We start from the raw sequence: 8,318 nt of genomic DNA, 5'->3' as shown, positions 1-8,318 counted from the left end.
GACAGTGGTTTGCAAGCTTCATTTCACCATCGCCAGAGGCGCTACTCCTCCTTTGCTGGAGACAGAGCTGACAAAGGAAACTGTACGGAGGATGCAACTTTTTTTTTGGAAGCAACATCTTTAATTAAAACTAAAATAAACAACCTCACAGTGTTCAACAATTCAAGTAGGAGTTCATGCACTTTGACCATGAATTCTTTGTTCTTGTTCTTCAAGATTGTGCCGATCTGGATAGTTTTGAAATCAAAGATATCTACATTTTGGATCATGCAAATTTACGGAAGACGACAAGTCACTCAAGTCTGAGTAAAGGTAAAGTTCAAAAGAATTGAGAAATAATTACAGTAATGAAAAAAATAAACATGGAAATACATACATGTAAGAATACATATAGCAACAGGCTAAATGAATGAATAAATATGGAACAAAACAAATGAAAGAATGCTTAAAAAATACAGCAGTGTTAATTACAGTACCGAAAAAAAAGAGCAAAAAAAAGCAATTCAACTTGTTGGTTCGAAGATGAATGTAGTTGAACTACCAGAGAGCTACTGCAAAATGTATAGGTGCACTACTAGTGTGATTACATGTAGTTGAGTACTCCTCAACCCCAAACTGCGTCTTCAACAGTTTTGAGAACCTCTGGGGTTCATCGTCTTTAAATAGCTTGTTTTCACTTGGTACACTCGCTTACGGCCATACCACCCTGAACACGCCCGATCTCGTCCGATCTCGGAAGCTAAGCAGGGTCGGGCCGGGTCAGTACTTGGATGGGAGACCGCCTGGGAATACCCGGTGCTGTAAGCTTTTCTTTTCCGTCAGCAGAGGGCGCTAGTAATGGTCAAATGAAGCAAAGCAAAACACTGTCTTCATTTTCTGAGCTCACTAGATGCCACTTTCTGTTCAACAAAGGGTTGAAAACACACTGAATTGCCATTCCTTTAACCCTTTTCTTTGAACAGAGATTGCCATCTAGTGAGCTTAGAAAATAAAGACAGTGGTTTGCAAAGCTTCATTTCACCATCGCCAGAGGCGCTACTCCTCCTTTGCTGGAGACAGAGCTGACAAGGAAACTGTACGGAGGATGCAACTTTTTTTTTGGAAGCAACATCTTTAATTAAAACTAAAATAAACAACCTCACAGTGTTCAACAATTCAAGTAGGAGTTCATGCACTTTGACCATGAATTCTTTGTTCTTGTTCTTCAAGATTGTGCCGATCTGGATAGTTTTGAAATCAAAGATATCTACATTTTGGATCATGCAAATTTACGGAAGACGACAAGTCACTCAAGTCTGAGTAAAGGTAAAGTTCAAAAGAATTGAGAAATAATTACAGTAATGAAAAAAAATAAACATGGAAATACATACATGTAAGAATACATATAGCAACAGGCTAAATGAATGAATAAATATGGAACAAAACAAATGAAAGAATGCTTAAAAAATACAGCAGTGTTAATTACAGTACCGAAAAAAAAGAGCAAAAAAAAGCAATTCAACTTGTTGGTTCGAAGATGAATGTAGTTGAACTACCAGAGAGCTACTGCAAAATGTATAGGTGCACTACTAGTGTGATTACATGTAGTTGAGTACTCCTCAACCCCCAAACTGCGTCTTCAACAGTTTTGAGAACCTCTGGGGTTCATCGTCTTTAAATAGCTTGTTTTCACTTGGTACACTCAGCTTACGGCCATACCACCCTGAACACGCCCGATCTCGTCCGATCTCGGAAGCTAAGCAGGGTCGGGCCGGGTCAGTACTTGGATGGGAGACCGCCTGGGAATACCCGGTGCTGTAAGCTTTTCTTTTCCGTCAGCAGAGGGCGCTAGTAATGGTCAAATGAAGCAAAGCAAAACACTGTCTTCATTTTCTGAGCTCACTAGATGCCACTTTCTGTTCAACAAAGGGTTGAAAACACACTGAATTGCCATTCCTTTAACCCTTTTCTTTGAACAGAGATTGCCATCTAGTGAGCTTAGAAAATAAAGACAGTGGTTTGCTAAAAGCTTCATTTCACCATCGCCAGAGGGCGCTACTCCTCCTTTGCTGGAGACAGAGCTGACAAGGAAACTGTACGGAGGATGCAACTTTTTTTTTGGAAGCAACATCTTTAATTAAAACTAAAATAAACAACCTCACAGTGTTCAACAATTCAAGTAGGAGTTCATGCACTTTGACCATGAATTCTTTGTTCTTGTTCTTCAAGATTGTGCCGATCTGGATAGTTTTGAAATCAAAGATATCTACATTTTGGATCATGCAAATTTACGGAAGACGACAAGTCACTCAAGTCTGAGTAAAGGTAAAGTTCAAAAGAATTGAGAAATAATTACAGTAATGAAAAAAATAAACATGGAAATACATACATGTAAGAATACATATAGCAACAGGCTAAATGAATGAATAAATATGGAACAAAACAAATGAAAGAATGCTTAAAAAATACAGCAGTGTTAATTACAGTACCGAAAAAAAGAGAGCAAAAAAAAGCAATTCAACTTGTTGGTTCGAAGATGAATGTAGTTGAACTACCAGAGAGCTACTGCAAAATGTATAGGTGCACTACTAGTGTGATTACATGTAGTTGAGTACTCCTCAACCCCAAACTGCGTCTTCAACAGTTTTGAGAACCTCTGGGGTTCATCGTCTTTAAATAGCTTGTTTTCACTTGGTACACTCGCTTACGGCCATACCACCCTGAACACGCCCGATCTCGTCCGATCTCGGAAGCTAAGCAGGGTCGGGCCGGGTCAGTACTTGGATGGGAGACCGCCTGGGAATACCCGGTGCTGTAAGCTTTTTCTTTTCCGTCAGCAGAGGCGCTAGTAATGGTCAAATGAAGCAAAGCAAAACACTGTCTTCATTTTCTGAGCTCACTAGATGCCACTTTCTGTTCAACAAAGGGTTGAAAACACACTGAATTGCCATTCCTTTAACCCTTTTCTTTGAACAGAGATTGCCATCTAGTGAGCTTAGAAAATAAAGACAGTGGTTTGCAAAGCTTCATTTCACCATCGCCAGAGGGCGCTACTCCTCCTTTGCTGGAGACAGAGCTGACAAGGAAACTGTACGGAGGATGCAACTTTTTTTTGGAAGCAACATCTTTAATTAAAACTAAAATAAACAACCTCACAGTGTTCAACAATTCAAGTAGGAGTTCATGCACTTTGACCATGAATTCTTTGTTCTTGTTCTTCAAGATTGTGCCGATCTGGATAGTTTTGAAATCAAAGATATCTACATTTTGGATCATGCAAATTTACGGAAGACAACAAGTCACTCAAGTCTGAGTAAAGGTAAAGTTCAAAAGAATTGAGAAATAATTACAGTAATGAAAAAATAAACATGGAAATACATACATGTAAGAATACATATACTTCTCCGGGAACCATCACCTTATCGTGGTGGAGAGGTTTGTGTGTCCCTATGAACCTGAGGGCTGTGTTGTCTGGAGCTTTGTGCTCCTGGTATGGTCTCCCAAGGCAAAGTGGTCTCAGGTGAGGGGCCAGACAAAGAATGGTTCAAAAATCCTATGAAAAATCGAGGAAGGGATGAAGTGACCCTGTCCGGAGGAAGCCCGGGGCCCCCGTCTGGAGCCAGGCCCAGATGGAGGGCCCGTCAGCGAGCGTCTGGTGGCCGGGTTTGCCACGGAGCCCGGTCGGGCACAGCCCGAAAAAGCTACGTGGCGGACATCCCTCCATCCCATGGGCCCACCACCTGTGGGAGGAACCGCTGGGGGTCGGGTGCGCTGCCACATGGGTGGCAGTGAAGGTCAGGGGCCTCGACGGACCAGACCCGGGCAGCAGAGGCTGGCTCTGGGGGACGTGGAATGTCACCTCTCTGTGGGGGAAGGAGCCGGAACTTGTGCGGGAGGTGGAGCGCTACCGGTTAGATCTGGTGGGGCTTACCTCTACGCACAGTCTTGGTTCTGGAACCATACTCCTGGATAGGGGTTGGACTCTTTTCTTCTCCGGGAGTTGCCCAGGGTGTGAGGCGCCGGGCGGGTGTGGGGATACTCACAAGCCCCCGGCTGGCGCCGCTACGTTGGAGTTTAACCCGGTGGGCGAGAGGGTCGCCTCCCTACGCCTGCGGGTTGTGGGGGGAAAAACTCTGACTGTTGTTTGTGCATATGCACCAAACAAGAGTTCAGAGTATTCGGCCTTCTTGGAGACCTTGAGTGGAGTCCTGCATGGGGCTCCAGTCGGGGACTCCATAGTTCTGCTGGGGGGGGACTTCAACGCGCACGTGGGTAATGATGGAGACACATGGAGAGCGTGATTGGGAGGAACGGCCTCCCTGATCTAAACCAGAGTGGTTGTTTGTTGTTGGACTTCTGTGCTAGTCATGGATTGTCTATAACGAACACCATGTTCGAACATAGGGATGCTCATAAGTGTACTTGGTACCCAGAGCACCCTAGGCCAAAGGTCAATGATCGATTTTATAATCGTTTCATCTGATCTGAGGCCATATGTTTTGGACACTCGGGTGAAGAGAGGGGCGGAGCTGTCAACCGATCACCATCTGGTGGTGAGTTGGGTCAGGGGGTGGGGGAAGACTCTGGACAGACCTGGTAAGCCCAAACGGGTAGTGCGGGTAAATTGGGAACGTCTGGAGGAGGCCCCTGTCCGACAGACTTTCAACTCACACCTCCGGCGGAGCTTTTCGTGCATCCCTGTGGAGGCTGGGGGGCATTGAACCTGAGTGGACAATGTTCAAAGTTTCCATTGCTGAAGCTGCGGTGAGGAGCTGTGGTCTTAGGGTCTTAGGTGCCTCAAGGGGCGGTAACCCACGAACACCGTGGTGGACACCGGTGGTCAGGGAAGCCGTCCGACTGAAGAAGGAGTCTTTCCGGGATATGTTATCCCAGGCGACTCCGGAGGCAGTTGCAAGGTACCGAAGGGCCCGAAGGGCTGCAGCCTCTGCCGTGAAAGAGGCAAAGCAGCGTGTGTGGGAGAAGTTCGGAGAAGACATGGAGAAGGACTTTCGGTCGGCACCAAGGTACTTCTGGAAAACCGTTCGCCACCTCAGGAGGGAAGCGGGGAACCATCCAAGCTGTGTACAGTAAGGATGGGGACGCTGTTGACCTCAACTGAGGAGGTAATAGGGGCGGTGGAAGGAGCACTTTGAGGAACTCCTAAATCCGACTAATCGCCCTCTATGGTAGAGGCAGAGCTGGAGGATGAGGGGGGATTGGCATCAATTTCCCTGGTGGAGGTTGCTGAGGTAGTTAAACAACTCCACAGTGGCAAAGCCCCAGGAATTGATGAGATCCGTCCAGAAATGCTTAAAGCTCTGGGTGTGGAGGGGTTGTCTTGGTTGACACGCCTCTTCAACATTGCGTGGAAGTCTGGGGACGGTGCCTAAGGAGTGGCAGACCGGGGTGGTGGTTCCCCTTTTTTAAAAGGGGGACCAGAGGGTGTGTGCCAATTACAGGGGTATCACACTTCTCAGCCTCCCGGTAAAGTCTACTCCAAGGTGCTGGAAAGGAGGGTTCGGTCGATAGTCGAATCTCAGGTTGAAGAGGAACAATGCGGATTCCGTCCTGGTCGTGGAACAACGGACCAGATCTTTACTCTCGCAAGGATCCTGGAGGGAGCCTGGGAGTATGCCCAACCAGTCTACATGTGTTTTGTGGATCTGGAGAAGGCGTATGACCGGGTGCCCGGGAGATACTGTGGGAGGTGCTGCGGGAGTACAGGGTGAGGGGTCCCTTCTCAGGGCCATCCAATCTCTGTACGACCAAAGCGAGAGCTGTGTCCGGGTTCTCGGCAGTAAGTCGGACTCGTTTCAGGTGAGAGTTGGCCTCCGCCAGGGCTAAGCTTTGTCACCAATCCTGTTTGTAGTATTTATGGACAGGATATCGGCGTAGTCGGGGGTGGAGAGGGGTTGCAGTTCGGTGGGCTGGGGATCTCATCGCTGCTTTTTGCAGATGATGTGGTCCTGATGGCATCATCGGCCTGTGACCTTCAGCACTCACTGGATCGGTTCGCAGCCGAGTGTGAAGCGGCTGGGATGAGGATCAGCACCTCTAAATCGGAGGCCATGGTTCTCAGCAGGAAACCGATGGAGTGCCTTCTCCAGGTAGGGAATGAGTCCTTACCCCAAGTGAAGGAGTTCAAGTACCTTGGGGTCTTGTTCGCGAGTGAGGGGACAATGGAGCGGGAGATTGGTCGGAGAATCGGCACAGCAGGTGCGGTATTACATTCAATTTATCGCACCGTTGTGACGAAAAGAGAGCTGAGCCAGAAGGCAAAGCTCTCAATCTACCGGTCAGTTTTTGTTCCTACCCTCACCTATGGTCATGAAGGCTGGGTCATGACCGAAAGAACAAGATCCAGGGTACAAGCGGCCGAAATGGGTTTCCTCAGGAGGGTAGCTGGCGTCTCCCTTAGAGATAGGGTGAGAAGCTCAGTTATCCGTGAGGAGCTCGGAGTAGAGCCGCTGCTCCTTTGCGTCGAAAGGAGCCAGTTGAGGTGGTTCGGGCATCTGGTAAGGATGCCCCCTGAGGGCGCCTCCCTAGGGAGGTGTTCCAGGCACGTCCAGCTGGGAGGAGGCCTCGGGGGAGACCCAGGACTAGGTGGAGGGATTATATCTCTAACCTGGCCTGGGAACGCCTCGGGATCCCCCAGTCGGAGCTGGTTAATGTGGCCCGGGAAAGGGAAGTTTGGGGTCCCCTGCTGGAGCTGCTACCCCCGCGACCCGACCCGGATAAGCGGATGAAGATGGATGGATGGATGGAAGAATACATATAGCAACAGGCTAAATGAATGAATAAATATGGAACAAAAACAAATGAAAGAATGCTTAAAAAATACAGCAGTGTTAATTACAGTACCGAAAAAAAGAGCAAAAAAAAGCAATTCAACTTGTTGGTTCGAAGATGAATGTAGTTGAACTACCAGAGAGCTACTGCAAAATGTATAGGTGCACTACTAGTGTGATTACATGTAGTTGAGTACTCCTCAACCCCAAACTGCGTCTTCAACAGTTTTGAGAACCTCTGGGGTTCATCGTCTTTAAATAGCTTGTTTTCACTTGGTACACTCGCTTACGGCCATACCACCCTGAACACGCCCGATCTCGTCCGATCTCGGAAGCTAAGCAGAGGTCGGGCCGGGTCAGTACTTGGATGGGAGACCGCCTGGGAATACCCGGTGCTGTAAGCTTTTCTTTTCCGTCAGCAGAGGGGCGCTAGTAATGGTCAAATGAAGCAAAGCAAAAACACTGTCTTCATTTTCTGAGCTCACTAGATGCCACTTTCTGTTCAACAAAGGGTTGAAAAACACACTGAATTGCCATTCCTTTAACCCTTTTCTTTGAACAGAGATTGCCATCTAGTGAGCTTAGAAAATAAAGACAGTGGTTTGCAAGCTTCATTTCACCATCGCCAGAGGCGCTACTCCTCCTTTGCTGGAGACAGAGCTGACAAGGAAACTGTACGGAGGATGCAACTTTTTTTTTGGGAAGCAACATCTTTAATTAAAACTAAAATAAACAACCTCACAGTGTTCAACAATTCAAGTAGGAGTTCATGCACTTTGACCATGAATTCTTTGTTCTTGTTCTTCAAGATTGTGCCGATCTGGATAGTTTTGAAATCAAAGATATCTACATTTTGGATCATGCAAATTTACGGAAGGCGACAAGTCACTCAAGTCTGAGTAAAGGTAAAGTTCAAAAAAGAATTGAGAAATAATTACAGTAATGAAAAAAATAAACATGGAAATACATACATGTAAGAATACATATAGCAACAGGCTAAATGAATGAATAAATATGGAACAAAACAAATGAAAGAATGCTTAAAAAATACAGCAGTGTTAATTACAGTACCGAAAAAAAAGAGAGCAAAAAAAAGCAATTCAACTTGTTGGTTCGAAGATGAATGTAGTTGAACTACCAGAGAGCTACTGCAAAATGTATAGGTGCACTACTAGTGTGATTACATGTAGTTGAGTACTCCTCAACCCCCAAACTGCGTCTTCAACAGTTTTGAGAACCTCTGGGGTTCATCGTCTTTAAATTGCTTGTTTTCACTTGGTGCACTCGCTTACGGCCATACCACCCTGAACACGCCCGATCTCGTCAGATCTCGGAAGCTAAGCAGGGTCGGGCCGGTTCAGTACTTGGATGGGAGACCGCCTTGGAATACCCGGTGCTGTAAGCTTTTCATTTCCGTCAGCAGAGGGCGCTAGTAATGGTCAAATGAAGCATAGCAAAACACTGTCTTCATTTTCTGAGCTCACTAGATGCCACTTTCTGTTCAACAAAGGGTTGAAAACACACTGAATTGCCATTCCTTTAACCCTTTTC

General features: G+C 46.5%; 5 non-coding genes across 5 annotated transcripts; all 5 read left to right on the top strand.

The window, feature by feature from the left end:
• The first annotated feature begins 688 nt into the window (after positions 1 to 688).
• On the top strand, positions 689 to 807 carry LOC144514982 (5S ribosomal RNA). Its single transcript, XR_013501659.1, has one exon. It is a non-coding gene; the product is annotated as a 5S ribosomal RNA (ribosomal RNA).
• An 877-nt stretch (positions 808 to 1,684) lies between these two features.
• LOC144514981 (5S ribosomal RNA) lies at positions 1,685 to 1,803 on the top strand. Its single transcript, XR_013501658.1, has one exon. It is a non-coding gene; the product is annotated as a 5S ribosomal RNA (ribosomal RNA).
• Positions 1,804 to 2,681: 878 nt separating this feature from the next.
• On the top strand, positions 2,682 to 2,800 carry LOC144514980 (5S ribosomal RNA). The gene has a single exon (XR_013501657.1). It is a non-coding gene; the product is annotated as a 5S ribosomal RNA (ribosomal RNA).
• A 4,251-nt stretch (positions 2,801 to 7,051) lies between these two features.
• LOC144514984 (5S ribosomal RNA) lies at positions 7,052 to 7,171 on the top strand. The gene has a single exon (XR_013501661.1). It is a non-coding gene; the product is annotated as a 5S ribosomal RNA (ribosomal RNA).
• Positions 7,172 to 8,053: 882 nt separating this feature from the next.
• Positions 8,054 to 8,172, top strand: LOC144514983 (5S ribosomal RNA). Its single transcript, XR_013501660.1, has one exon. It is a non-coding gene; the product is annotated as a 5S ribosomal RNA (ribosomal RNA).
• Positions 8,173 to 8,318: the final 146 nt, after the last annotated feature.

Source organism: Sander vitreus, unplaced genomic scaffold, assembly GCF_031162955.1.
Source record: "Sander vitreus isolate 19-12246 unplaced genomic scaffold, sanVit1 ctg820_0, whole genome shotgun sequence".
Taxonomy (NCBI): Eukaryota; Metazoa; Chordata; class Actinopteri; order Perciformes; family Percidae; genus Sander; species Sander vitreus.
The sequence above is the reverse complement of the archived record's forward strand: the minus strand, read 5'-3'. Positions and strand labels throughout refer to the sequence as shown.